We start from the raw sequence: 16,535 nt of genomic DNA on the forward strand, positions 1-16,535 counted from the left end.
TAACTCTCCACAACCTTCTCCCTGGATCTGAAACTCCCTGGACTCTGCCTCACCCCCCTGGAACTGTGACTCTGCCTCACCCCCTCAGCTCCCTGGAACTGTGAATCTGCCTCACCCCCTCAGCTCCCTGGAACGGTGTCTCTTCCTCTCCCCCTCAGCTTGGATCTCATCTTCGCCCTGCTCCCAAGCAACTCTAGGTTCTTCTTACTACTTTGCTCCATGGAACCGTCCTTCTCACCGTGACCCTGCTTCATTCCCTTGGATCTACACCTTTGCCTGCACCGTAGAGTCGACTGGTACCTGGTCAATTTTACCTGTAACTATCCTTATCTGTGATTATTTTTTACCTGCTATTATTTTATCTGCCATTATTTTGTTTTCCTGATTTTATATTTACCTGTAACTACTTTTTACCTATTACTATCCTGATTTTAAATGCCATAATTTTGTTTTCCTGACTCCATATTTACCAGTAATTACTTTTTACCTGTCTTCATTGTCCTTATTATCTCATTGCACTATTGCTCCATGCCTTCCACACCCTAATCTCGTTATTGTCTTCCACCTTGTCTTTGTCTTTCTGCCAGCTCTTACCTGTTTTCACTGTCCCCATTATCTCACTGTTCTGTTACTCTCTCTTCCTACTATGCCTCCCCGCTCTCACTCCATACCCATACTTTCCCCCTGCCCTACCTCTCCGTTCCTCCCCGCCCTCCCCCGCACGCTGCTCATCTTGCTAACCTTATCCCCATCTCCTCTCTCCCTTTCTCCTGTGCCCTCTGGAATGCCAGATCCGTCCGCAACAAGCTGACTGCTGTCGACGACCTCTTTCTATCCAACTCCTTTAACCTTCTTGCCATTACTGAAACCTGGCTCTCCGACTCTGACACTGCCTCCCCCGCTGCCCTCTCCTATGGCAGACTCTCCTTCACCCACTCCGCCAGGCCTGGTGCCCGTCCAGGCGGTGGAGTGGGCCTCCTCCTTTCCTCCACCTGTACTTTTCGTGCCATTCCCCCTGAACCCTCCCTCTCCTTCTCCTCCTTTGAAGCCCACTCCATCCGCCTCTTCTACCCCATCCACCTCCGCGTCAGTCATCTACCGCCCCGCTGGCCCCACCTCCCTCTTCCTTGACAACTTTGCTGCCTGGCTTCCTCACCACCTCTCCTCCGACCTCCCCTCAATCATTCTCGGTGACTTTAACTTCCCCATCGACAACCCCACCGACCCTGCTTCCAGCAAACTGCTCACCCTCTCTTCCTCCCTTGGTCTTACCCAATGGACCGCCTCCTCTACCCACTGCCTTGGTCACTCTCTTGATCTTGTCTTCTCCTACCTTTGTAATCTCTCTGACTTCTACATCTCTCCCTTTACTCTATCCGACCACCATCTCCTCTCCTTCTCTCTCTCCTCTTCTCCTGCTCCCCTCCCCCTGCCCAAATCTACTCTGTGTCACAGACTAGGGTATTTGTTTACTGGTTTTTGCACTACTCATCAAAGAGGCGCGGAGTCTAACGTGTTCCTGGTCTTCACCAGGGACCCCCGCAAGGGAGTGTGGTCTTAGCTGCGGGAGACACGCAGGTCGCGGTCCTTTAGAGAGAGTAACCAGTGAAGCAGTAGATGAAAGCAGTGTCGTGCAGGCCGGGTCCAAACCGAGAAATCAGGAGATGCCACAGGGGAAATCCAAAGCCGTAGTCAGGGTAGCCGGGTCGGGGTCAGAAGCACAGGAGGAAGTAGTCAATCAAGCCGAGGTCAAGTTCACAGGGAGCACAGAACAGGAGTAGTCAGTAACAAGCCAGGTAACACACAGGAAGTGCTGGAGAACGGTACACAGGAACGCTGGAGCTAGGATGGGACCTAATACTCTGGCACTCACCATGTGCCAGAGTAAGGCTTTTATACACCTGTAGTCCAATCATTGGCGGTGGTGATGCTAAACACCACCACCAGAATTACTGGGAAGCGTTCCATTGCCTAGCAACGGAACGCGTGACCGCCGACCCGGAAGTACGCCCGGTTGCCTGGCAACCGGGCGCTCGGCAACAGAAGCAGACGTCCGTCTCTGTGCGGCAGACATAGCACAGGGGCGGCGTCTGACAGTACCTCCTCCCCTACTTTGTTGGATAGATCTTTGTTCGTGGAACTGTTTTAATAGCCGTGGGGCGTGGAGATCTTTTTGCACCCAGGATCTCTCTTCTGGCCCAACCCCCTTCCAATGTACTAAGAATTGGTGTCGTCCATGGAGGATACGGGAATCCAGGATGCGACTCACTTCAAATTCTTCACCCTCCGTGGTACGTACAGGAGCTGGACGATGAGGCGACTGATGAAACTTATTGAGTACAAGTGGTTTGAGAAGAGAGACATGAAAGACATTGTGGATCTTCAGGGAAGGAGGTAACCGGAGTCTGTAGGTTACTGCATTGATCACATGTGTTATGGAAAAAGGGCCAATATAACGAGGAGCCAGGTACTCTTAACTTGAGGTTACGTGTGGATAACCATACTTTGTCGTGAACCTGTAAGAGAGGGACCAGTCTCCGATGGCGGTCTGCTGCTTGCTTATAGCGTTGAGAAGTCTCTTGGAGTTTAGTTTTAGTATTAGACCAAATCTGGGAAAGGTTCCGCATGAAATCCTCCACCGCGGGAACTGGCGAGGAACCTTGACCGGAGAAATCTGGGAGGGTGGGTTGGGATCCATAAACAATAAAAAAATGGAGAGGCACCAGTAGACTCGTGATGATGGACATTGTGAGAAAACTCTGCCCAAGGTAAGAGATTAGCCCATTCTGCTTGGTTGTCTGAAGAAAAACATCGTAAGACTTCGAGATCTTGGTTAACCCGCTCCGTTTGGCCATTGGTTTGCGGATGATAACCGGATGAGTACTTGAGGTCAGAACCAAGTATTTTACAAAAGGCCCTCCAGAATTTGGAAACGAATTGCACTCCACGGTCTGAGATGATTTCACGAGGGCATCCATGGAGTCTAAATATTTCTTTAATGAAGATAGGAGCCAACTGAGAAGCAGATGGTAGAGCGGACAACGGTACAAAGTGGGCCATTTTAGAAAATCTGTCCACAACAACCCAAATAGTGGTGCATCCATTGCTGGAGGAAAGGTCAGTGATGAAATCCATGGATATGCTTTGCCAAGGAAAATCTGGAATGGGAAGTGGTTGAAGGAGCCCAGAAGGGGCCAACCTGGGGTTCTTACAACGGGCACATGTATCACAGGAAGCCACAAAACTTCGTACATCTGAATGTAGAGCCGGCCACCAATATCTTCGACGAAGGAATTCGTAAGTTTTCTTAACACCGGCGTGTCCTGCCAATTTGGAGGAATGTGCCCACCGGAGAGCTTTGATTTCTAAATTAGGCTCCAAGAAGGAACAACCCCTAGGGGGTGTTTTGGCCGTGGTTTTGGTAAGGGCGATAACCCTGGTCGGAGTAAGAATGGGTAGAGGCTCCAGGGGAGTACAGAGATCCGTGTTGTCAAAAGATCGAGATAGAGCATCTGCTCGGATGTTCTTGGATCCTGAATGGTAAGTCAGGATGATGTTAAAGCGTGCGAAGAACGATGCCCATCGAGCTTGACGTGGATTGAGGCATCGAGCCTCGCTGATATAGAGCAGGTTCTTATGATCGGTAAGAACTGTTACTGGGTGACGTGAGCCTTCAAGTAGGTGTCGCCACTACTCTAGGGCAGCTTTGATTGCTAGTAACTCTATGTCACCAATTCCATAATTCTTCTCGTGAGATAAAATTTTTTTGGAAAAGAACCAGCAAGGCAGATGAGAACCATGTTTGGATTTTTGGAAGAGTACTGCCCCAACACCTATAGCAGAAGCGTCAAACTCCAGAAAAAAGGGTTCAGATTGATCCGGTTGAGAAAGGGCTGGAGCAGATGAAAAGGCCTGTTTCAGGAGATTAAATGCCTTCAGGGCATCCGAAGGCCAATTTCTGGGATTGGCTGATTTTCGTGTCAGCGCGGTTATTGGCGCAATAATGGAAGAGAACCCTTTAACAAACTGTCTGTAATAGTTGGCGAACCCAATAAATCTTTGGATGGCCTTGGTGCCTTGGGGAAGAGGCCAGCTGGTAATGGCAGATACCTTTTGTGGATCCATGCTTAATCCTGCTCTGGAAACAATGTACCCAAGGAAAGAGATTTATTCAACTTCAAAAATACACTTCTCTAATTTGCAGAAGAGTTGGTTAGCTCGTACACGAAGTAAGACTTCCTTAACATGGTGTCGATGGGAGATAACATCTTGGGAAAAAATTAGGATGTCGTCCAAGTAGACAACGACGAAGTGATATAAACAGTCTTGGAAGATCTCATTAACGAAGGATTGGAAGACTGCGGGGGCGTTACTAAGCCCGAACGGCATAACTAGATATTCAAAATGTCCGTCCCGCGTGTTAAACGCTATCTTACACTCGTCTCCTTGACGGATCCGTACTAAATTATATGCCCCTCTGAGATCTAGTTTGGTAAAGATGCGAGCACCACTGATTTTGTCGAAAAGGTCCATAATAAGGGGCAATGGATAACGGTTCTTTATAGTAATCTTGTTTAGTTGCCGATAGTCAATGCAAGGACGTAAGGATCCGTCTTTCTTTTTAACAAAAAAGAATCCTGCTCCAGCCGGAGAAGATGATTTTCTAATGAACCCTTGGGCTAGGTTCTCGGATATGTATTGTGACATTGCCTGGGTCTCTGGTAAAGACAGGAGATAAGTCCTACCATGAGGAATCTGTTTTCCCGGAATTAAATTAATCGGACAGTCCCACGGGCGATGGGGTGGAAGAATCTCTGATCCTTGCTTGGAGAAGACGTCCTTAAAGGCTTGATAGACCGAGGGTAATGTGCAGGTTTTAGAATTCGTCTAAGTATGACAAACTTGAAAACGTGGTGAGGAGATACACCGATTATGACACTGCAGGCCCCAGGAAATAACCTCAGCACGAACCCAGTCAAATTGAGGAGAGTGGGTCCGGAGCCAAGGAAGACCCAGTATTAGTGGATTAATTGACTGTGGTAACACTAGGAATTGGATCCACTCTTGATGTAAAGCTCCTACCAACAGTTGAACCGCACTTGTGATGCTGGAGATGACACCGTTGCTGACACGGTTACCATCTACGGCAGTGAGGGTAAGCGGTTGGGGAAGATCTTGGATGGTCAATTGGAGCTGTGAAGCAAGAGAGGCCGAGATAAAATTTCCTGCGGCACCAGAATCCACGAAGGCAGATGTTCGCTGAGGTCCTTTAATGGTCAGAAGCTGGACAGGCATGAGAAACTCGAGATTGGAGGTGGAGTAGGGAGTGGAAACGGTTACTCCTAAGGCGGCCTCCCTCTTACTGTCTAGGAGGAGGCGTTTCCCGGTCTCTTAGGACAGAGACTTAAAACATGACCAGACTCCCCACAATATAAACATAATCTGTTTGAACCGTCTCGCGTTCTTCAGACGTTAGCCTGGAGCGGCCAAGCTGCATAGGTTCTTCTGTGGAAGATATGGGATTTTGAAATTGGGGAGCCAGACGGGGAGTCCGTCTTGTAGAGGATCTTTCTGAAATTCTCTCTCTGAAACAAAGATCGATCCCGATACATAATGAAATTAGGGAGTCTAAATCCGAGGGGAGTTCTCTGGTAACCAGCTCGTCCTTGATTCAGTCAGTAAGACCCTGCCAGAAGGAAGCAATGAGGGCCTCATTATTCCATCGAAGCTCAGAGGAGGGTCCGAAATTGTATGGCATACTGACCGACAGACATAGAACCTTGTCGAAGGGTTAAGAGGCTAGAAGCAGCAGATGAGACTCGACCCGTTTCATCGAAAACCTTCCGGAACATGTCAATAAAAGCCGCGGAATCCTCCAGCAAAGGGTCATTGTGCTCCCATAACGGGGAGGCCCAGGCCAAGGCTTGCCCACTAAGTAGCGAAATTATTAAGGCTACCTTGGTACGTTCAGAGGAGAATGCTGAAGAGTTACACTCAAAGTGAATGGCACACTGGTTAAGGAACCCTCTGCATCTTTTTGGATCTCCGTCAAACTTATCTGGAGAAGATATTCTAAGTCCAGTAGTAGCGGCTAGAGGGGGAGAAGGAGCCACGGGAGCCAACGCAGAGCGAGAAGGAGCCTCGGATGGTTTCATAGGAGGAGTTTGTTCCGCCCGTAGAGAGTCCAGGCGAGATAGAATTCCCTGAACACACTGGAGTAAACGAGCCTGGTCTGCCTCCTGCTGTTCCACTCGGCGACCCAGGTGGATAATGAGATACCGAGTCGAAGGTTCACCTTTTTCATCTGACGTCATGGCCAGAGTATACTGTCACAGACTAGGGTATTTGCTTACTGGTTTTTGCACTACTCACCAAAGAGGCGCGGAGTCTAACGTGTTCCTGGTCTTCACCAGGGACCCCTGCAAGGGAGTGTGGTCTTAGCTGCGGGAGACACGCAGGTCGCGGTCCTCAGAGGGAGTAACCAGTGAAGCAGTAGATGAAAGCGGTGTCGTTCAGGCCAGGTCCAAACCGAGAAATCAGGAGATGCCACAGGGGAAATCCAAAGCCGTAGTCAGGGTGGCCGGGTCGGGGTCAGAAGCACAGGAGGAAGTAGTCAATCAAGCCGAGGTCAAGTTCACAGGGAGCACAGAACAGGAGTAGTCAGTAACAAGCCGGGTAATACACAGGAACGCTGGAGCTAGGATGGGACCTAATACTCTGGCACTCACCATGTGCCAGAGAAGGCTTTTATACACCTGTAGTCCAATCATTGGCGGTGGTGACGCTAAACACCACCGCCGGAATTACTGGGAAGCGGCGTGACCGCCGACCCGGAAGTATGACCGGGCGCTCGGCAACAGAAGCAGACGTCCGTCTCTGTGCGGCAGACATTGCACAGGGACGGCATCTGACACTCTGTCCATCCGCAACCTCGACACTCTCGACCCTGTCTCTCTGTCCTCCTCTCTCGATACCCTGCTTTCTCCCCTTACCTCCCAGGCCTGCCCCAACCAGGCGGTCTCCCTCTACAATCAAACCCTCACCTCCGCTCTGGATGCTGTCGCCCCTGCCCACTCCGTCCACCCCCGCTGCTCTAAACCCCAACCCTGGCACTCCAAATTTACCCGCTTCCTCCAAAAATGCTCCCGTACCACCGAACGTCACTGAAGAAAATCTCGCTCCCTGGCTGACTTCCTCCACTTTAAATTCATCCTACAGCTCTGCCCTCTCTCTCACCAAACAATCTTTCTTTAAATCCCTCATCTCTTCCCAGTCCTCTAACCCCCGGCGCCTCTTCGCCACCTTCAGCACTCTCCTGGCCCCCTCCTCCCTGACTTCGCCTCCTTCTTCTTCTCTAAAATCGAGGCCATCCGACTTGAAATCTCCTCCTCCACTCTCTCTTCTACCCCTCCCACTCTTCCATCCTCCCCCCCTAAACACCTTCCCCTCCACTCCTTCCGCCCCACCACGGTCGAGGAAGTCCACTCTCTCATTTCTTCCTCCACCCCTACTACCTGTTCCCTGGATCCCATCCCCTCCTACCTACTTCGCTCCCTTTCCCCCACCACCTGCTCCCTCCTCGCTCCTCTTTAATCTCTCCCTCTCCTCCGGCATCTTCCCCTCCTCCTTCAAACATGCTCTCGTATCCCCCATTCTTAAGAAGCCTAATCTCGACTCCACTTCTCTCTCGAACTATCGCCCCATATCTCTTCTCCCCTTTGCCTCCAAAATTCTCGAGGCTCGTCTGCAGCCGTCTCACCTCCTACCTTTCTGAACACTCCCTCCTTGATCCTCTCCAGTCTGGTTTCCGCCCCCCTCACTCCACTGAAACTGCCCTGGCTAAAGTCACCAATGACCTCCTCTCTGCTAAAGCCAGGGGCCACTTCTCCCTTCTCATCCTCCTTGATCTCTCTGCAGCCTTCGACACCGTTAACCACCCCCTCCAGTCTTTCAGCCTCTCTGGCCCTGTCCTGGTTCACCTCTTACCTCACTGACCGATCCCTTCTCTGTCACCACCACTGACTCTCTCTCCCCCCCCTTCCAGTCGGGGTCCCCCAGGGCTCTGTTCTGGGCCCCTTACTCTTCTCTCTATACACCTCCTCCCTGGGTGAACTCATCAGCTCCTTCGGCTTTAACTACCACCTTTACGCTGACGGCACTCAACGATACCTCTCCTGATCTCTCTCCCTCCTCTCTAGGGTGTCCGCCTGCCTCTCCTCCTGTATGTCCTCTCGATTTCTCAAACTCAACCTCGCCAAAACCGAGCTGATAGTTTTCCCTCCCCCTCATACCTCATCCCCTGCTGACCTCTCCATCATTGTCGACAACTCCTCTATCTCCTCTGTCCCCCAACTTCGCTGCCTTGGTGTCATCCTCGACTCCTCTCTCTCCTTTGGCCCCCACATCCTCTCTCTTGCTAAATCCTGCCGCTTCCAGCTGCATAACATCGCTCGCATCCGGCCCTTCCTCTCCCAAGATGCCACCAAATGCCTTATTCACTCTCTGATCATCTCCCGCTTGGACTACTGCAACCTCCTCCTTACTGGCCTCCCCCTCTCTCATCTCGCTCCCCTTCGATCTGTACTTAACGCAGTCGCTAGGCTTATCTTCCTTTCTCGCCGCTCCTCTTCTGTCTCCCCTTCCCCTACAGAATTCTGTTCAAGCTCCTCACTCTTACATACAAGGCCCTCGCCAACGCCACTGCACCCTACATCTCCACAATCCTATCTATTCACGCTCCCTCCCGCCCTCTCCGATCTTCCCCCCGATCACCTCCTCCCACACGCGTATCCAATACTTCGCCCGCGCTGCCCCCCTCCACTGAAACAAGCTCCCTCCCTCCCTCCATCAGGACTTCCCCTAACCTGCCCAGTTTCAAACGGGCTTTAAAAACCCACTTTTTCTTAAAGCCTTCCAGTCTCCCACTACCTACCTTATCCTCTGCCTCTCCCTTCTTTCCCTTTCCCTGGCTCCGTCCCTCTACTCTCCCCCTCTCCCCTGCGTTTCTCCGTCTGTCCACCCCTCCCCTTAGATTGTACGCTCCTCTGATAAGGGCCATCTCTCCTCCTGTTTCCACCACTTCTAACTCTGCTCTCCAGCTACTTTGCCCTCAAGGGCCCTCCTCCCCTCTCTAGGGGTCTCCTTGTCTTCCGCGCCCTCCTTTTGGGCCCCGTCATTTGCAGATACTCCCCCCGCCCTCACTAGCTGTGCATTGAGCTTACGGAGTTACTGTGCTTCATGTTTACTTTACTGTGCTGTCTAACCTTGTATTCCTTGTTCCTTATTTTCTTTTGTTTCAGGGATCTTACACGATGTGTAGTTAATCCGGAGGCATATAGCTGCCACAAACTCTCAGCCACAGCATGCAAAAATATTGTATGCGGATAGTGTGTGAGCAACTTTTTAGTCTCTGCTTATGGAGACACCAGCAGTCCTCGTGGGGGGTCTAAAATTGCAAACCTCTGTTTAAAAGGTGAGACAAACGCAAAGCACAAGTCTGAAGCCTGGTGACGATTATATAGGCAGCTGATGCCGGGGGAAGAGCTGCTTCACAGAGCCTAGTCTGCATGCAGGGAGAGGGCTGAGGTGCATGTGGTTGCTCGGATATGATGCCTGCACGTCACTGACCTGACATGTTCTGTTCTCCCTTGTGTATCAGTGTGTGCAGGGGTGCTGTGGCCACTGTGCAGTTCCTTCTCGATGATGTATGTACAGAAGCAGGCTGGGTTCCACGCAAGTTAGCAGCTATGGTCTGCAAGCACAATAGTAGGGCGTGTGGTACGCTGTCCCCACCAAAACCAGCTCAGCAGTGAGATGTGACCACTAGCGCCGGTTTGATGCCCAAAGCAGGTTTTAATTGGTAGCCGGGAATATCAGCAGTAAAAACAGTGGGCTTGGGTCTCTAGTTACTTGCCTCTTCCTTGCTTCCACTTCTGTGCAGTGGGACTACATTCACTCCTTTCCAGTCTTCTGGAATTACTCCTGTAACTAGTGACTGGTTGAACAACTCTGTTAATGGTGTTACTAGCACCACTTTAAGCTATTTTAATATCCTTGGATCTATCTCATCTGACCCCATTGAGGGGATAACTTTTTTTTTTTTTTTTAAGAGAAGTGTTAGGACCTTTTTCTCTGTAAATGTATATGTGTCTACCTCATTTTTATATATACTTGCTACTTAACTATGGCCTGTTCCCTGTGCTTTCTGTAGGAAACACAAAGCAAAAAAATTAAGATAATCTGCTATTTCCTTGTCTCCCTCAACAACTCTCACTCTGTCTTTAGCCTAATTTTGCTCCATTTGTTTTTCTCCTTTCACTTATATTCCTAAAAACAGTTTTGCCCCCTCTACCTACTGACCGGGCCATTTTCTCTTCAGCATGTGCATTTGCACATCTAATTACCTTCCTAGTCTCCTTCTAACAAGATAAACCTCGTTGTCTTCATTATTCTGAGTCTACTTATATTTCCTAAAGGCCATTTTTTGCTTTTCTATACTTGCTACTTCTTTTCCAAACTGGCTTCCTTTCCTTTTTACTAACCCTATTAATACAAAGGTCTGTTGCCTTAAGTATTACTTTTTTTAATTTTTCCCACCTCTCCTGCACTCCTTTCAACTTCTTCCACTCTGTCAGTCACTTACCCATTTCCCCATCCCTACAAAGTCAGCCTTCCCAAAGTATAACACCTTTGCTTTTGTGTGGTACGAGTCGGTCCCTATCTTTATACTAAACCATACTGCTTGATGATTACTTGATCCTAGGTTCTCACCCACATTTACATCAGATATTTGTAAGAATCAAGTCGAACATTGCATCTTTGCGAGTGGGTTCCCTCACCATTAACTTGAAGGATGCTCCCTGCAAGTTTAGAATGTCTCTATTTCTAGTGGAACTTGCAAAGTACACATCAAGTAGATTAAAGTGTCCCATGATTATTACTTCTCCTGTTAATGCCATTTTAAGTTAGTGGTTTCCACCTGTATTAGCGCAGTCCCTAACTTTCTAAGTTCATCTTTCACTGCCATGACTTCATCCAGGTAGTTTGTCCCTAGGTGGACAATGACATCCGATCCCCATCTTTTCTTGCATCTTTCACAATTCTTAACATGCACTCTTTATCGCTTGGCGCTGTGGCTCCAGATAAGCACCCGACTTGTTTCTATACTTCAGTAGCTTTTCCCAGATGCATGCCTCCTATAATGGAATCGCTCAAGAGAAGTGTCGTTCTTTTTGGAGATTCAATTGTCCTGTTCTATAGTTAGAAGTACCCATATCCTTATGTTCTGTGCAGCATGAGTTTTGTAATGGCAGTTTTTAGACTGTTTGTGTCTCTCTGGATAATTGACCTTTGCAGAGCTCACAGTGGTCCAAACAGAATGTCTTCTGGGGACTCTCTTGAGGAAGCGTTCACTTCAAGGATACCGACATCCTACATACGTCAGCCTGCAGTGTATCCATTTCCTCCCGCAACAAAGAACAGTGTTTGCAGATTGGATAGTAGAGTAGCTGAGTCTCCAGAATAGCTCCTGCAAAAACAATAGCATTATATCCACTGCACTAGTCCAAAAATTGTGTCAGATATTAATGGTTGTGCATGTTTCTGTATTCTAACTCATTATGTTGTTTAAAACACAACCTGTCAATTTATATAGAATCTCAGACAGCCGATTATAATAAACCCAGCTCTACTCCTAGTTTCTATTTACACTTAGCTTTTTATACCTAGTAAGAATGCACAGCAGACACAAACAAAAACAGATTCACTCAGAGACACTGTAGACAGAGAAAAGTCACTTATTGCTTCTTTGCCACATTCAGCATGATCTCCCCCCCTCCCTCTCTGCTACCGTCTTTGCCTCATTGTTCTCCAAAAATGAGGCCATCAGACTCGCCATCTCCTCCTTGCTTCATTCTCCTACCACACTCATCGCTGCACCATCCTTCACCAACCAACTCAGTTGCTCCTTCTGCTATACTATGGGTGGCATCCACTCCATCTACCTGTCAAATGGATCCCATCCCCGCTCACCCCCACTGCCTGTTCCTTCATCGCACACCTATTCAACCTGTCTCTCCCCACTGGCATTGTACCCTCTTCCTTTAAACATGCCTTTATCTCCCCCATTCTCAAAAAACCTTGACCCCACCTCACTTGCAGACTACTGTCCCATTTCACTTCTCCCCTATGCCTCTAAACTACTCAAAAAGGTTGTCTACAACCGTCTAACCAGGCACCTCTCAGACAACTCCCTCCACTTCTAATTTATCCACCCCCTCCCTGTAGGAGTCCCTCAGGGCTCGGTTCTTTGTCCTCTACTTTTTATTCTCTGTACACTACTCCGAGTGATCTAATCACTTCCTTTAGTCTCCAGTATCACCTTTACGCAAATGACATCCAAATTTATCTCTTCTGATCTTTACCCTCTCCTCTCGTGTATCAGACTGCCTTTTTGCCATCTCCTCTTGGATGTCCTTAGGTTTTCTCAAAATTAACATTGCCAAAATTGAACTCATTGTCTTACCTCCGAAATCTTCATCCCACCTTGATCTCTTTATCACTATTAACACCACCCCATCTCATCTGCTCCCCAACTCTGCTGCCTGAGCATTCCCCTCGACTCCTCCCTCTTTTATCCCCACATGCAATCTCTTGCTTAGTCTCATCACTTCCAACTACACATCGGCAGCATTGGGCCCTTCCTATCTCAGGATGCCCCCAAAACTATTATCCATGCACTCATTTTGCGTCATTTACTATAACTATCTCACCAGTCTACCCCCTATCCCACCTTGTGAATTGAACGAAGAATGACAACACTGCTGCAACTTATCTTCCTTTCACGCCGTTCTTCCCTTATACTGGCTCCCCTTAGCAGAATTTTCTTTTATACCCCTCACCTACAAGCCCCTCTCCACTTCACTGCCCCATATAATTCCAAACTCTCCATTCACACTCCCTCCCATTGGCCAATGACCGTCACCACTCCTCCTCTCTGATCACCTCATCCCACTCCAGAATCCAAGATTTCTCCCGCTCGCCCCCCTGCATTGGAACAACCTCCCACGTTCTATCCGACTGTACCCTAATCTGTGCACCCTCAATTGTGCATTTAGAACTCATCTGTTCTTCAAAGACTACCAGCCATCCACCAATTTTTCTCTCGTTTGATCGCCACTATTCCCGACAATTTTTTCTCACTTCTATTGTGCTAGAGCCCTTACACTGACTTCCCATTGTCTGCTGTTTTCCCTCCCTTTAGGATATAAGCTCTTACAAGCAGGGCCCTTTTCCTCCTGTCTCTATACCTATTCTTCTGCTCCAACTACACTGTACTAGCTATGATTGGAGCACTTGGAGTTTTGGTATTGTTTATTGTTCTATACTGCTTTGCCCTATATGGTCTAGTATGTATTCTGTACAGCGTTGCAGAAATGTTGTGGTGCCTTATAAAGAATAATAATGCCGCAAGGAGTCAGAGTTCTATTGGCAACACGACCTACACAATAGTAGGCAAGTGGTTTTAATGTTGTGGCTGATCAGTGCATATTGTGGGGAGTCTGAATGTGAACCATCATATGCCAGGCTGAGTATTAATGGTTCTAAGTGTATCCATTAAACATTCACATTAACAAAATAAAAAAAATAGCCCATTCCTCTATTGAAATAAATGCAGGAAACTTTAACATTTTTACAATTTACTTACAACAATGACCTAGGCATTTTGTTGTGAATAAATGAAAAATTGCAAGCAGATATCTTCTTAAATAAAAAATAGTAAATGACAACTAACAACATTAAGGTTTATTAGGATAAAAATTATGTTTTTAATCTATTAAAGCAATAGCTATGCAAACAAAATAGTTTGCGAGTAAAAGGCAAAACTTAGGTTAGAGAGCGGTGTGGTGGTCATGAAGTGCTGTAAAAACAAGTTATTTTGTTAGCAGTGAGTAAATAATAAAAGTAGGACGTCCATTTAACTGCTTTATTGGACAAGGGACTGTCATTACCAAGCCCACCTCGGATTCCATAACATGTAGTTGTGAAAGGGCCAATTACAACACCTAGGGCCTGAGTCATTAAGTAAGGCAGAAAAAAGCAGTAAATGTTCTTCCGGGACAAACCATGTTACAATACAAGAGGTGCAAATTAGTTTATTATTTTGCAGATAAGTTAAATACTGGCTGCTTTTTCATCTAGCACACACATACTTGATAGCTTTATATTTACAATGAATTTTAAAGTTGGTCTAGGACATGCCCTATCCCAACTATAAATCTGTCCCCACATTTTAAATTTAGCTCCGCCTCCAATGCAACATGGTTTTGCCCAGGAGCAAAGTTACTCCTTTTTTATGTTTTAATCTCTTTAATGACTGAGGCCCCTAGTGTCTAAAAATAACTAAAATCTCTCCAAATTTGAAGTCACTACTAACAACCCAGTTCTGCCACCATTAAGATTTAGTTGAAGATCTGACACTCTTAAGATGTCTTCGGTTGCTTCCTGACTTAACTCAAACTGCAATTAGTCTAATTTAATCAATTACTGTAAACCAATGATCTGACTTAAAAGTAACATTAAATAATAAACAGAGCAGAAGATGTGTATCAGGGACACTCAATGGCTCATACTTGCCATTTAATTAATACAAACATAAAATATGCATAAAGCTTTATTGGTATGCTCTAAAAACTGAGAATTTTTAAACAATACCGTTTTTCTAAGATTGTGCTAGCGAAATATTAAAAATAATAAATTAATTTAGAAAATAGGATATGACTTTTAAGATGGCAGTAATAACGGCCAAGCCACTTTGCTACTCATATAATTATATACTTCTATTAAATATATGAATACTGAGTGAAGGAATATATAATTGCAACAGTTGGAAATGTAAATAGATGTCAATATTCCTATTTTACTGATGCAATAAATTGTTTTTCCAACAGTGTGTGTGTGTGTGTGTGTATTCATTAGTCACTTTAAAAATGCATAATTTATTAGTCTCATTTCTCAGGGATATCCTTATTAAATTCCCATATTATTCACCCTTTTAGGGGTTGTTTATATGGGACAAAGGGATAATTGATTAGCTTAGACTTCTAATAGTAGAGATATCAATAATGCTTATCTTATTTTGGTTGTATCTCTCCAACCCCTTAAATGGGTATTGTGATTTAATATTCTACTTGATCAGTCTGATTAAGAGGCTAGTATATTGACTCCTACACCAATACTGAGGTCTTATTTCATTACATGGTAGCTGCATCTATTCAGTTTAATTTTAAGTGAATTGCAGCAGACTGCCTTGCATGCATACATCGTTCATGCCCATTCAGGGGATTTCCAACTGTTGCAATTATATATTCCTTCACTCAGTATTCATATAATTAATAAAAGTATATAATTCTATGAGTAGCGAAGTGGCTTGGCAGTTATTACTGCCATCTTAAAAGTCATATCTTCTTTTTTCTAAATTAATTTATTATTTTTTAATATTTTCGCTAGCACAATCTTAGGAGAACGGTATTGCTTAAGTATTCTCTGTTTTTAGAGCATACCAATAAAGCTTTATGCATATTCTTTGTTTGCATTAATTAAATAGCAAGTATGAGCCATTGAGTGCCGCTCATACACATTTTTTGCTCTTCTCTTTATTCTTTATGGATTATTTACTTGTGTGGGCGCACCATCCTCATATGATTATATCTATATAATAGTTAATATTGATTAAAGGAATTTGAAGAGGTTTAATGGCTCCCCAATGCGGTGTGATATTTTAAATGTAACATTATAAAAAACACCAAGCCTACCTGTCAATTCTTTAAGAACAGGCAGTTCTTATATGTAGTTTAATGACAAAAGGTCAAAATGCTTATGTTGGAAAAAAAACAAAAACAAAAAGGAACACAAAATGAAATACCGAAAATATAAATGCAAATTTTCATAAAATATAAAACAAGAAAACAATTAAAATAATTTTCAGGTAATCTGATCCCATAAGGAAGGTTAGAAGATGGAACGCCTCAGTAGCAGACTGACCTCCCAAAACTGACAATTTCTAAAATCATTTTCTGACTTTTAAAACAGTCTTCCTTGCACACACACCCTCCCTTTTCTCTATGAGATCACTGGAGGTGTGTTAGAATGCTAGTCTGCTTTTATGGCCCTTTCTGTTCAAATATCCATTAAAGAAATTATGATTTTCTGCAAATAAACATAGGAAACATGATTACACAGATTCCATGGGAAGATACCTTATCTCTGTCACTTTCTTATGGGCTAGTATTTATCATTGACATCATATGGCCCCTTGCAAGTTTGTAGGGGTCTTCTCAAATATGGATTGTGAAAATAATAGTTTTGAGGTATTTTCTTCAACAGGAAAAATACCTGCATTCATAGGATAATTTCAAGCCAAAGGAATTTCCCAATCTTTTAAGCATCTGTGGTTGGGCCATAAACCATAGTTGACATTCTGATCTTACCTTTGTGGCTATAACACCAGGCATCTCTGAATACATAATCCAAGTTAT

The sequence above is a fragment of the Mixophyes fleayi genome, chromosome 2 (genome assembly GCF_038048845.1).
Source record: "Mixophyes fleayi isolate aMixFle1 chromosome 2, aMixFle1.hap1, whole genome shotgun sequence".
Classification (NCBI taxonomy): Eukaryota; Metazoa; Chordata; class Amphibia; order Anura; family Limnodynastidae; genus Mixophyes; species Mixophyes fleayi.